Source organism: Rhinatrema bivittatum, chromosome 1 (genome assembly GCF_901001135.1).
Source record: "Rhinatrema bivittatum chromosome 1, aRhiBiv1.1, whole genome shotgun sequence".
Taxonomy (NCBI): Eukaryota; Metazoa; Chordata; class Amphibia; order Gymnophiona; family Rhinatrematidae; genus Rhinatrema; species Rhinatrema bivittatum.
In genome coordinates this window covers 155702396-155715792 of record NC_042615.1, presented here as the reverse complement: position 1 = coordinate 155715792, position 13397 = coordinate 155702396, and the positions used below count along the sequence as shown (strand labels likewise).

The 13397-nt window shown below is 42.3% G+C and overlaps 1 protein-coding gene across 14 annotated transcripts in view; it reads left to right on the top strand.

Moving 5' to 3' along the window:
- LIMCH1 (LIM and calponin homology domains 1) overlaps nucleotides 1-13397 on the top strand; it is a 692462-nt gene that overhangs the window by 435686 nt on the left and 243379 nt on the right. The gene's annotated exons all lie outside the window — the stretch shown is intronic.

The window sequence follows — 13397 nt, the reverse complement described above, 5'->3', positions numbered from 1 at the left end:
CCACCACATTCGACCAAGACAGCCAATGGTGTATCAGACCCCCCCCCCCCCCCGCCGCATTCAAGCAAGGGAGGACCCACCTCCAGGGGCTGTCATGCCCCAACGGATCCCCTTTTGCCACTGTCCTTGCCAGGTCATAGAGTGATTGGCCCTCTCGGGCAGCTAGTCCGACATCACAATGCCCCCGCCCCCCCGGGCTCGGTACCCAAGCCTGCCCCTTTTTATATTTCCCCCAAGATGCGACGTTACACACGGACGATATATTACTCTAATCACATCGTTAGTCCCGCGCTCTAACAAAAGAATTCTGGCATTGCTTAGTGAAAAACAGTTGCATCCCTAGCTATAACAAAGGGTGGGAATGCCACTGCTGCCAATATGGTGCCTCTGATGCCAACCAGGCCTTAAATCTGCCCAGCTGATGTCATCACTGTGCGCTGCTTGGTCGTCGTCCTGGTCTGCCGCGCACGCCGGCCCCAGAATCCTTGCGGGCCTGCACAGGCACGATACCATCGCCGCCTATACCATGCCAGAGCGATGTGACCTGAGCCAGTGGTGCAGCTCCCGCCTGCTGGGTAAGCTGGGGGGGGGGAGGAGGAGAGGGTCCCCCCAGTGCCATGTTACTTGGTGCGCCAGGTGGGGACCTGGGGTAGGGTGGCCCTGTCCTTTCATTACTTGGTACCCAGGGGCACACAGAGTCTATCTTTACAGTTTTCTTTTTTCGTAACTCTTCTCAGTCTGTATTCAACACTTTCTCCCTTCTGGACAGCTTTAGCTTTAGGCCTCAAGGTGCAATTTGTGGGGGCGAACAATAACTATTATACCCAGTTCTTTTCCTTTGCAATTGAAGCCCTGATTCCATCTGTATTTCACAGCATCTATAATTATACGGTCTCAGCATCCAATAACCACACAGCAGAGGCATGGTGGTTTCCAACTTCTTTACTGATAGTTTGATCAGATGACTGAATAATATTTACACTTCTCTCATTTGATTGATTAGCAACAATAATAAAACAGCAGCCAGACTAAAGTTGTGACTCCACTTCTTCTAGCAAAGTCTCTGCTTCTAGTGGAAGCTTTATATTTACACCAAATTACTCCTTGCATCCAATTTCTTAAATTCCTCAGATTATGCTGATTAAAGTTAGTTTAATTTCCTTCACTTCCCCAATTTATTTTCTTGTCTCTTTCCATGGAAAGTGGGTAGAATATACATTCAGTTCCAATATTTAATCAAAACTCAGTCCCAGATGTAATACTCTTCCAGAAATTCTCTTTGAATACTTTTAACTCCTTATCAGCAGCTGAAGGTTACTTCACGCTCCCTTGCATTTTCCTGAATTCTTTCCACTCCTCAGCTCCAGGTGGGCACTTCTCCCACCTTTAAGTAGCCCTCCCCAACAGCAGCAAAGTTCTTGTTATCTTTATCTTGTATCTTTGTTTCTCCTACCAGAGCACTTTACTGGGATCCCTTGCTTTAGACTGAATTTGTAACTCCTCTGGATGAAAGACTTCCCTCTTCCAAAGGTTTGGTATACTGACTCCCAGGGACCATGGGTTATCAGCTCCAAGTGGAAAAAATATTTGTTGAACCCAAAACGGGAAAAAATTAAGTAAGAATCAGGAAAGGTGGAAGAAAACTTCTATGCCTCCAACATAAGAGATGGCTCTCAACATTTAATGCAAAAATATTCTTCCTCTGCAGCAGGTCACTCTCACTATGTATGCTCGGTAGGAGGCACACAACAAGCAGGTCGTCCTTATCCTTCATCCAGCCTCAAATACAGGGATGCCCCAATCCACTACAACATAGGGGGATGGGCTGTCACAGGGAAGTCTCAAAAATTGGCTTAAGAGTCCAAACAATCTTCAAAGTTAGGAAGATGAGTCAACGGAAACAACTTTACTCCTTTCCCATAAATTAGAAGACAGGAAACAGCATCTACTCCAATAAAATCCAAACTAAAATCCACAAGAATAGCATGTGCTTTGGGGTGATAAACAACCAGCACATACCATTTGCAGGTCCTACATGAGGGAGCAAAACCCAAACCTCACTTATTGTAGCACAGATCTTCGCTAGTAATTTGGTACACTCCGTTTGGTTAAGGAAATCAAGGATTCCCTACATACAAAAAGCCCGAAGGACAAAGTTGATGTAACCATTATGTTCACCATTATGTTCACCATTAGTGAATACAAAAAGGAAATCCCAAATCAGCCAACAGATTAACGCATCCATCTTACAAAAATCATTAAACGCATCAGCAAGCCTTATGGTGTGCCCTCTCACTCAACGGGCCGCCTGAACAGCTCCATCATTTGGATAGTCTTTTTTTTTTTTTTTTTTTTTTAAATGCTTTTCTTATAGTGCATTATAGTGTTGATGGAGATTCTGGGTTCTTTTTTTCTATTATGTTCACCATGCCATGATATAGTAATCAATAGAAGGTCCTATTTATACTGCATAATTATCTTCAACAAATTGTCTTTTTTTATGCTTTATGGACCCCACATTTAAATATCCTGTTTGCAAATCATGATTTCCATTCCATGAATTACCTCAACTCACAGTAAATGGACCAGACGTAAGCAGAACCTGTGACCTATATTGTAGGCTTACCTTTCTCGATCCCAAGGACCTTGGGTCCCCACGAAGGGTCCACAAAGGAGTAGATCCTTTTGAAGGCCCTTCAGAGATGGTTTGCCAGGCAGTGGCTTGCCTAGGGCAATCTGCTTATGAGGGCATTAAGGGTTGCCGTTTGACATCACAAACCTCAACAAGCATGGATTCAGTGTATGGCAAAGCTGTAAACAGCAGATTGGGCTCCTCTGCCATCAGGACCCCAATTAAAGTGCATGGTACATGAAGTAGGATACTTGTGAATCTTACAACCCAATCGAGGCAAAGGCACAGCCTTGGGTGGCTTCCCTATGAGGGCTTTTATGGTCATCGTTTGACATTACATAGCTTAATGGGTGTGGATTCAGTATGTGGCAAAATTGTCAGTGGTAGATTGAGCTCCTCTCCCAGCCAGTCCTCAATTAAAGTGCCTTGTTTGTGGTAGGATACTGGTGAATCTTACAAACCAGTAGAGGCAAAAGCGCAATTTGAGGAAGGAGCACTGGATACCACTGTGTGGAGAGTGCCACAGGAATATTCCCCTCCAAGATGAACGAAGACCCCACACCAGTCTCCTTCATAATCATTGGTGTCATGAATTAGTATCCCTTCACCTCTTGGTTCTGAAGCAGTATCTATGGGTATTCCCTCAGATCTCTACCTGATCTGCCAGAGCATTTTTCGCCACCAGAAAATCTATCATACTCCAAATTCTTGGGCAAGCTGGCAAGGCAATGGGAGTCAACATCTGTAAGGACAAGGAACCCTACACTGCAGTGTTCAGCCGCCTCCAGATTCTGGAAATACTGTCTGAGCTTGGAGTGATCCTGATTCATTCAATCCAATGGCATATACAAATGAGAATTTGAGTGTCTGGCCTCCTGTCTCCCAGTAGCCAAGAAATTGGACCTGAAATTGTGCAATAAGTGCATGTTGTCCAAATGGCTTGGAAGATGTATTGTACATTGCTGCATGCTGGCTGTCCTCCAGATACTGGACTTTGTCAGTGCTGATCAAGTAAAAGCCATGGCTATCTCAGTGGCTCATCTAAGAGCCATGCCCACCAAAAACATTTGCAAAACAGCAACTTGGTCTTCAATTCATATTTTCATGTCCCATTACTGTCTATCAAGAAGTGACAGTAACTTTGGATAAACAGTTTTACACAGCCTGTTCACCCAGTAGTCCGTCCATCTACGTGGTAGGGGTTGTGTGTGTGTGTGTGGAGGGGGGGGGGTCCAGGTTGCTTTCTTAAGTGTTCCGCTATGGCTAATTCAGCCCTGCTTGTCGACAGAGAAAGCAAGTTTTTTTTTTATTGTCAATGGGGTTCTCTGTAGACAGCTTAATACTTGCCCAACTCCTTGGAGCGTCAACTACCTAGCTAAAGTTAAACTCTACAATCAAGTGAGGGGCTCGTGAGGCAGCATGCACATGCTTAATAGAGCAAAAGCTCTGTGAACTAGGAGAGAGGGGTCTGTTCACTGTTGAATGATTTGTCACCCACATGTAAGGCTAATTTATTCTGCTGTCTACAGAAAACCCTGTTTGCAGTAAGCAAGCTTGTTTTACTTCAGGCTTGGATCAGAAATGGCTGGGTATAGAGGTTGCAAAGTCTTTAAGGCATTTTCTTGGGCAATTTTAAATGTCAGTTGGGGGAACAGCTTTGTATTGTAGGTGGATGTAATTGTCCAGGGGGTCAGAGGCTAAAATCATAAAAATATAGCAAGAATCACGTCACCACCAATCCTTCCATGATCATTATACTCTTCCACGCTTCCCAGATAAATTTCAAAGCTTACTTGATTCTTTTTAGGCCTTTAGACAGTCCAATTTAATTATAAGTACTACTTGTATACTCGTAGCCAAGTGATGACTTCTGCCACACAAGGGATCCATTTCCTTGGATCTGTAAAGAGAGTATGCTTAACTGTAATTATCCCTGAAAAATAGCATGACTGTAACTTTGACTAGCATGCGGGCACACATTGGCATGTGAGCGCTAGCACATGCCTTGAGATGTGGCAATTTTATAAAGTGCACATACATGTGCACATGTTATAAAATAGCGATGTGCATGTATGTGTGCCTAATTTTAAATATGCGTGAATCTGGGTGCAGAAATCCCTCTTCTACAGCATAAGTTGGGAGATTTTAAGAGGCCCATGTCATTACTAGTTTCACCAGTTAACCCAGTTAGGAGCCAGATCTTCCAACCCCCCCCTGGTTGAATAGCTTACTCCCACCCCCCCCCCCCCCCCAAGTACCCCAGACCCTTAAAACTCCTCAAATGGCTATTTTTTTTAATTATTTTTTTTAAAACTACACCTCATCCCTAGCAGAAGTAAACTTGCGCAGCACTGGACCCGGGCACATGCCCAGGTGCTTAAGTATGTACATGCATGTCTCTGGGCCATGCTCATGCTCACACCATGCCCCTTTTTAATCCGAGTGAGATGTGTGCACACACAGGGAGATACCTGCACATCTAGGCAGCTTTTAAAATATGGTGGGTGCACGCAGCTCTCAATTTTGGCACATGCCAGGCTTTTAAAATTCATCTTTAAGTGCATACATTGAAAATATGGTAACAGACACAAAAAGGGGTTGAATTAGAATAAGTTGGAAATTTATGAACAGTAGCACTGATTGTCATGGCTTCACCCTGGCTTCTTTAATTCTTCCGTCTTTCATATAGTCATAATTGTCTTAAAAGAAAAACGACAGTAACTTTTAAACCGGGTGCGCATGTTCGGCCTGCGCCCAGGGACGCGGTCATTTTATATAACGTGCATGCATATAGGCGCGCATGTTATAGCTTGATCACATGCACATGTGCGTGCAATTTTAAGTGGATACGCACCTAAGGGCGCAAATACTTCTGCCACGTAAGTGGGAGGATGTTTAAAAGACACGCGTGCCAACGCCATTACCACTATTCCCAGTACGTTCCCTGTTCATCCAGGTAAGAGAGAAGACTTCCAAACCTCCCTAGTTTAATAGCCTCCCTTCTCCCCCTATGGACCCAACCTTTAAAACCTCGCTGATCTGCCTAGAATATTTTATTTTACAACTTACACGTCATCCATAGAAGAAGTAAAGTTACGCGGAAAGGGACCCCAGTGCGTACAACTATTTACATGCAAATTAAGTTTCAATCCAGGAATGCCTATTCCCCGCCCCTCTTTTTTTTTTTAACTTTTTATTTATGCGCACAGTGGCATGTATGTACATAACCAAGCAGTTTTTAAAATCATCTCTGCGTGCACTGACTTGTACTCATATCTCCTGGGTTTGACGCGTACTGGGCTTATAAAATTCACCTTTATATATCATCAGTGGACCGTATATCTCACGTTTACATATTTCATGCTTGGATCAGAAATGGCTGATCATTCAGTCTGCAAATGTATTAGTGCTAGAGGTTCTAACCATAGCCACTCATCCCCTGTCCAGGACTATTAGAGGTGGGGCAAGTGTATTTGGCATTCCAGTACCCATGTTCAATGGCAGAGTATCTTGTAATGAACTACAGTTTATCAAGTTTTAATTGAAAAACATTACCAGATACACAGTGATCAAATGATACTATTCATCAGTATTTTTTGTTATTATTAAGACAATTAGACAACCCAGAGGTGATGCATATATTAATAATGGTGCTGAAAGCTATCAAGTCCAGATTCTCGGTGAAATGACAGATTGTGCTGGTGGTCAGTTTTCTGACTTCATTTCAGGGTTATTTGGTGAAGGAACATGAAGGGATATGATTGCAGCAATTTGTCTAGCAAGGAGACGATGTCACTGAAGCTTAATATGCTGTAGTGTCTTTACTATAAGAACATAAGAACATAAGAAAATGCCATACTGGGTCAGACCAAGGGTCCATCAAGCCCAGCATCCTGTTTCCAACAGTGGCCAATCCAGGCCATAAGAACCTGGCAAGTACCCAAAAACTAAGTCTATTCCATGTAACCATTGCTAATGGCAGTGGCTATTCTCTAAGTGAACTTAAAGCAGGTAATGGACTTCTCCTCCAAGAACTTATCCAATCCTTTTTTAAACACAGCTATACTAACTGCACGAACCACATTCTCTAGCAACAAATTCCAGAGTTTAATTGTGCGTTGAGTAAAAAAGAACTTTCTCCGATTAGTTTTAAATGTGCCCCATGCTAACTTCATGGAGTGTCCCCTAGTCCTTCTACTATCCGAAAGAGTAAATAACCGATTCACATCTACCCGTTCTAGACCTCTCATGATTTTAAACACCTCTATCATATCCCCCCTCAGTCGTCTCTTCTCCAAGCTGAAAAGTCCTAACCTCTTTAGTCTTTCCTCATAGGGGAGTTGTTCCATTCCCCTTATCATTTTGGTAGCCCTTCTCTGTACCTTCTCCATCGCAATTATATCTTTTTTGAGATGCGGCGACCAGAATTGTACATAGTATTCAAGGTGCGGTCTCACCATGGAGCGATACAGAGGCATTATGACATTTTCCGTTTTATTCATCATTCCTTTTCTAATAATTCCCAACATTCTGTTTGCTTTTTTGACTGCCGCAGCACACTGAACCGACGATTTCAATGTGTTATCCACTATGACACCTAGATCCCTTTCTTGGGTTGTAGCACCTAATATGGAACCCAACATCGTGTAATTATAGCATGGGTTATTTTTCCCTATATGCATCACCTTGCACTTATCCACATTAAATTTCATCTGCCATTTGGATGCCCAATTTTCCAGTCTCACAAGGTCTTCCTGCAATTTATCACAATCTGCTTGTGATTTAACTACTCTGCACAATTTTGTGTCATCTGCAAATTTGATTATCTCACTCGTCGTATTTCTTTCCAGATCATTTATAAATATATTGAACAGTAAGGGTCCCAATACAGATCCCTGAGGCACTCCACTGTCCACTCCCTTCCACTGAGAAAATTGCCCATTTAATCCTACTCTCTGTTTCCTGTCTTTTAGCCAGTTTGCAATCCACGAAAGGACATCGCCACCTATCCCATGACTTTTTACTTTTCCTAGAAGCCTCTCATGAGGAACTTTGTCAAACGCCTTCTGAAAATCCAAGTATACTATATCTACCGGTTCACCTTTATCCACATGTTTATTAACTCCTTCAAAAAAGTGAAGCAGATTTGTGAGGCAAGACTTGCCCTGGGTAAAGCCATGCTGACTTTGTTCCATTAAACCATGTCTTTCTATATGTTCTGTGATTTTGATGTTTAGAACACTTTCCACTATTTTTCCTGGCACTGAAGTCAGGCTAACCGGTCTGTAGTTTCCCGGATCGCCCCTGGAGCCCTTTTTAAATATTGGGGTTACATTTGCTATCCTCCAGTCTTCAGGTACAATGGATGATTTTAATGATAAGTTACAAATTTTTACTAATAGGTCTGAAATTTCATTTTTTAGTTCCTTCAGAACTCTGGGGTGTATACCATCCGGTCCAGGTGATTTACTACTCTTCAGTTTGTCAATCAGGCCTACCACATCTTCTAGGTTCACCGTGATTTGATTCAGTCCATCTGAATCATTACCCATGAAAACCTTCTCCATTACGGGTACCTCCCCAACATCCTCTTCAGTAAACACCGAAGCAAAGAAATCATTTAATCTTTCCGCGATGGCCTTATCTTCTCTAAGTGCCCCTTTAACCCCTCGATCATCTAACGGTCCAACTGACTCCCTCACAGGCTTTCTGCTTCGGATATATTTAAAAAAGTTTTTACTGTGAGTTTTTGCCTCTACAGCCAACTTCTCCACGATTATCCCAAGTTAAGCCCACCTGAGGAAACTACTGCTTGCTCTGCTAGGAAGAAGGAAAATAAAAACCACAGAGCTATGGCGGTAATAATGGTATTCTTCAAAGATAGGGACATACATTTCACTACCAGAACTTGTATTTGCTCCCATTTCTTGCACTGCTATCCAACTCTAAATCAAGGAACCAAGACTTTTGAAGTGTAGCAAGTTTTGATTTTCAAAATTAGAATGTGTTTCCCATATCTACCAACCGAGTGTAAACCTGCTCACTGAGGTTAATTACTCACCGGATGAGTGGTGGTCTTTGTATAATCCAAGATGGAATGGGTATATAAATAAGTTTAAAACACTAAAAAATCTTACTGCTTTAGAAAGAGAGAGAATTTTTTTTTAATGTATTGCATTTGCTGAGAATTATTCATTTTTGTGTTTTGTACTTGGAACATTAACACAAGCTTGGTGGTTATAAAGCAGACCACTGTACAAAAATAAAAGAAAAAAGTGATTATATCAGACTGTATTATGAAGTGCAGGAAATATGTGGACCCAACAATGGTAGCAAAAGTATTTTGATAACTCAATTGGTAGTTAAAAATATTAAGATTTTCCTTTTTATCGAATTTAATTTAATTTTCCTTTCAAACCTGCACAGGTATTTTAGCTTAAAGATTTTTAACTCTTCTTTTTCAGTCACTTCTACTATTACGAACCTAATGAAATTGAGATGCTGTTGTCCTGACCCTTATCAGAAACCCCTACAGGCACCACATAGATGCATGCAAAGCTGGAATACACCACAGCAATTAAAATGAAATCAAAGATTAGATTTTTCATTTGCAAGAATAAAAAGTGCATACCTTTAATATGCTTTTTGCAACAAGCATAAGAAACAAAACACTACTGTAGGGGATCTCTTTGGTTTTCCCACAAAAATTAATGCTCTTAGCACAGGAATTGTAGAAGTACCTTCTAAGCATAATGCTAACCCTTGCAATAAGCCTGGATAGAATGGTTTTAGTGGGGAATAGAGACCTCCAGTAAGAGATTCCTACACGAAATCCTTCGTGGAGGAGGTGAGAGCAAGAGCTTCCTTCTTTGAGCGAAATTCTTATTTCTAAAGGAAGAGCAAAGTAAGAAAAAAAAAACCCTTCTTGTATACCTCTCCATTAATTAAAAATACTTTTGAGCGGTTCATAAAACATGAAACTTAAAATCATAACTCTGCAAAACATGTAAAATACAATTATAATAACACACAAAGCTTGCAGACATGTGCCGTAGAAGACTGCCCGGCTTCTGCCACCACTTTGCCTGGCTCGACCCCCATCATTTTAATCTCGTAGAACTATTAAACATGCCACTTGGGTTTGTTTCTTTCTGGACAGAGTCACGCTGAACAAGTCACCAGCCCTAATCCAGTCTGAGGAGTTCTCTGCACTCTGGATTGCTTAGCAAGAACCCCCTCATTGTTAACAGAGGGCTTTACTAATGATTCTCCAGAACTTTTTCTGGGATCCTAAAGCAGCAGTCATCTATGTACCAAAAAAGGGTAAAGGAGAAAGTGTGTGACTAATCCGTGTCATACTTTCAGTGTACCCATCCGGTATAACCAAAAATCTCATGTAGCTAGGTGCTATATGAGATTTTTAGGACAACACTGAAACTCTGTGTAGCATAAATTTCAAAACGCACCACAAAATAAAATGCTTCAAATAGATTATTTTATGATGAGGTAAATTGGCAATGACAAAGAAAGTGTGAGATGGCGGACTGGGAAGGGAGAGAAAGAGAGGGCTGAAGAAGAGGGAACAAAGCGAGAGTGAAGTTAAGGATGTGCATTCATTTGAAATGTGTGCAGTGTGGAGGCCATTTCTATTCATGGTCCCCTGAAACAAATGGAAGGCACACATGAAAATTTCCATTTCCATTTATTTGTTTTCCATTCAGGTATCTAACCCAGGTAAAACAATACCAGCTAGATTGCTTTCCTTTTCTTCAAGGTAACTTAGAAACCAAGCAATGCCATTGAGGCCATAGTCTTAATGGAGTCGAGGCGAGAAGAAACGGGGAAAAAAACAGAAAGGGAGGACCAGTCAAGATCAAGCATTTTATTTTCTTAACCATTCTATAGCCTGTATTTGTATCAAGTGATGCTAACTTCACCCCACTGAAATGTTTGAGCATATACAAATTATATTTTAAGATTCACCTCTTTTGTGGATTTCACAGGGAAAGGTTGTATTTTCAGGAGCTTTGTCTGAGTGAAAGAAACATTTTAGAAAAGAGAAAAAGGCAAGAGAAGAAGTTGGGCAAAGGAACACTTTGTGCTTATCTTCAATTATGCAGTGCTTACTGTGTCAGAGACAGAGGCACTAGAATTCTGTCTGTTCATTGGAGTAGGGTAATGGAGAAAAGCAGTGAGCAGGGGAGATTTTTAGAGATGTGCATTCATTTTTCCGAATTGGAAAATTTCAACGAAAGTGTCCAATTCGGCATGTTTCGGGGAGCCCAAAAAACAATCGGGATTTTCCCGTTTTTCACGAAAAATAGCTTTTCAGGTTAGTGCACATTAATGGAAGTTAGCGCGTGCTAACAATAACAAAATCTAACATTTTTTGTTAGCGCGCGCTAACAAGAGTTAACGCACGCTAACCCAAAAAATGATTTTTCGTGAAAAGACATTTCTCGCGGTGGCCGAAAGAACGACACGAACACAAAAAACGATTCACATCTCTAGAGATTTTTAGTGTCTGTCCAACAGTAGTGCACTACTTTCTAATCTTGTGAGTAGCCAGTATTCTGAACCTGTTTCTCGTCTGTGTAAAATAAATTGGCAGCATACATACTGTGTGAGATTTTTTCACACATTCTGAAGGTTAGTGGCTCTTTCCTTGTACATAAGTGTAGCCAGCCAGCCAGCAAACAGTTTGTAGTACTTTTCAGCTGTAAGCTCTGCTTTTGTACTCGGTCTCTAGACTTGTTTGTGCATATGACACTGTTGTAATGGTGCTGGTGAATACACTATTGTACACTAATAAATTATATTGTGACATCAAAAACTCCAGTGCCAGTATTTCTAATTCCATCATGCCATTGTGAGAAAAGGGGAGAGAAAGGAATGGCAGTGGGCAGAAGACTTGCAGGGACAGAGAAATGGGTATTCTTGCAGAGTCAGCCAAGTCTGTCAGAAGCACAAGCATTGGCAGTAGTAGTAGGGGGAAAAAAGGGAGTGCAGCCCCTAAGGTAAAGAGAATATATATATTTTTACCTACAGAAAGCCAGAAGTGGAAGGCTCAAGCCATAAAAATTAAAATTGGAAATCCATGTGCCACCACTGCCTGCTCCTCTTTCTCTTTTGGAGCAGGGGCAAAAGGCAGCAGAGTTATTGGAGGTTGGTGTGAGCAAGACAGGGGCAGCAGAAGTGCTGCACCCAAAACCAGCACCACACTTCTCCTTGATTACTACTTCTCAGGTAATGGAGTCAGTATTTTAAAAAAATTGATTCAGAGGAAGAATTATGTCCTGGATTCCCTGAATCACAGGATATTGAATAGTTAGTGCCTGAAGAGAATTTGGGGCCTCTGTTCAGTAGTGTCTTTGCCTCCAGTGAGAAGATGGAGGAAATACATTATACTGATGGGGCTGAGATTCTAGCACATCAAAGGAGAAGACCAACTCCAAGCTTGAACCCCAAACCCCCTTCCCTAAATGATGCTTTAAGAAACTACTTCAAGCCTCTTCCCAGATTTCTTTTAGCTTCTGTCTGCCTAGAGATACCCATATTTCGGCTTCTGGATAGTTTAGTTAATATTTTGCCCCATATAATGCACATCAAGACTGGTACAGGCCTCCTTCAGAGATTTCTTCTGACTTTTCCCTGCTCAGGGCTTTGTATTCATTTTGTTGGTGCCCTTTGCCCCTCATTTGGAGCCTTGGTATGGTGTCGCTACTATGGGTGGCAGCTTTACATATCTCAAGGTGCTTTGGGGTCTTCATGCCACTCTTTCTGCTGCTTTGACCCTCTCACAGTTCCTTAGTGTTTTACTGCCACATCTGCTGCTTCATTCCCTTTCATGGTGCCTTGAGGTGTTCATGCCACTATTGTTGTTCTTCCCTGGCAGCTCAAGGCAGAAAAATCCTGCACAATCCATCTCTCTGCCTCCCAGACTATGGACAGACTTGAAGTCCCTTCCTGGCAGCTGAGCTCCTAAGCCCTGGAGTCTTCAGCTCTATAGTTTGTCTCTCTCTCTCCTGCAGACAGTACCCCCTCTTGGGAGCACCCTCTAGCACAGGGGTGGGCAATTCCAGTCCTCGAGGGCCACAAACCTGTCTGTTTTAGGATATCCTAATGAATATGCATGACATAGATTTGCATACAACTGAGGCAGAGTGCATGCAAATCTCTCTCATGCATATTCATTAGGGATATCCTGAAAACCAGACTGGTTTGTGGCCCTCGCGGACCGGAAGTGCCCACCCCTGCTCTAGCAGATCCCTTTTCCAGGCAGACATCAGCAAACCTCGATTCTTGAACCAGGGACATCGCCTCTATCCACCCCCCCTGGTAAGTAACCATGGGTTTTTCTTCTTTGGCTGCCCCCTCAGGGACACACTGGAACCAATGCCATCTTGGCCCATTTATAGTCAATGAGGAGTCAAAATGGCACTTTTCTCCAGTTTCTTATTCTATAAGAAGCTGCAGTTTTCACAAAAATATATACAACATTGTTCTGGAACACAAAATATTCACTTCCTTCTGGGTTCCTATATGTCGGGGGAGCCCTGTATGTCAGTTTGTAACACCCCTCTTCTCTTTGCTGGGGGTCACCTTTGACGACTGCAGGGGTGATAAAAGCCTGCCTACAGCTCCATGGCAGGGTTCCTTCTACGGGGGAATAGCAGAATGCTATAGGGCCCAAAGTGAGTCTTGCATGCAAAAACCAACTGTCCACACTCAGTTTGTTCCAACAGCCCCCCCCCCCCAGCCCAAT